This window comes from Penaeus monodon, chromosome 28 (genome assembly GCF_015228065.2).
Source record: "Penaeus monodon isolate SGIC_2016 chromosome 28, NSTDA_Pmon_1, whole genome shotgun sequence".
Lineage (NCBI taxonomy): Eukaryota > Metazoa > Arthropoda > Malacostraca > Decapoda > Penaeidae > Penaeus > Penaeus monodon.
In genome coordinates this window covers 33,879,622-33,880,310 of record NC_051413.1, presented here as the reverse complement: position 1 = coordinate 33,880,310, position 689 = coordinate 33,879,622, and the positions used below count along the sequence as shown (strand labels likewise).

Here is a 689-nt window from a genome sequence, read left to right as displayed (position 1 = left end):
GGAAATCACCATCAAAACCAGAAATCACTCTTACACTAAGTTTTACTAAAGTCACCAAATTAGAATGAGAGAAATCCATAAATACAAGCAATGAGAACTTTAATCAGAAAACCTTTATGACTTCCTTGTATTTAATTTTCTAATTTCTCTGTCTTTTATTTAAGTAGAAAGCTGAAATAAAGAAGAGAAGAATGATTAGGGGGGTGACATAATGAGTATAAATATGTATTTATGTAAGAGAAAAATGGAAGATATACACATACTTATATGGTATGATTTTATTTGATATGAAAGTTCTAAAGATACCTACAGGATGATACTATATATCAGTTATTAAGCTCAAACTAGAGATAATGCAAATATTTCAAAACAGAACAATTACTAATAAGAAGAAATTCAGAATTCGTGGAAAAGAATTACATTACTGTTCAACTCACCTGTATGGGTAACCATGTGCCTTCGATCGGAAGATTGAGAGTGACAAAGAGAAGAAAATGCTACGAGACCAAGTCCAATGATGGCATAGATGCGCCGTTTTGCGCACATCGTCTCGCTTGTTTGCTGCCTCAGTCATGAGAATCATTCCTAACACAACAGCTGCATCTGGAAAGTCAAATATGGTTGCCTTCATGCTGCTTAACAATTGCAAAAGGGCACACCCTAAAATTTTGTGCTCTAACTTACAAGTG

The 689-nt window shown here is 34.0% G+C and overlaps 1 long non-coding RNA gene across 1 annotated transcript in view; it reads right to left on the bottom strand.

Annotated features, from left to right (window-relative positions):
• Positions 1-48: 48 nt before the first annotated feature.
• LOC119591527 overlaps positions 49-689 on the bottom strand; it is a 1,281-nt gene continuing 640 nt past the window's right edge. The window contains exons 2-3 of the long non-coding RNA XR_005230357.1: positions 438-603; positions 49-171 (exon numbers count right to left, since the gene is read on the bottom strand). This is a non-coding gene — a long non-coding RNA (uncharacterized LOC119591527). The remainder of the gene's footprint in view (positions 172-437; positions 604-689) is intronic.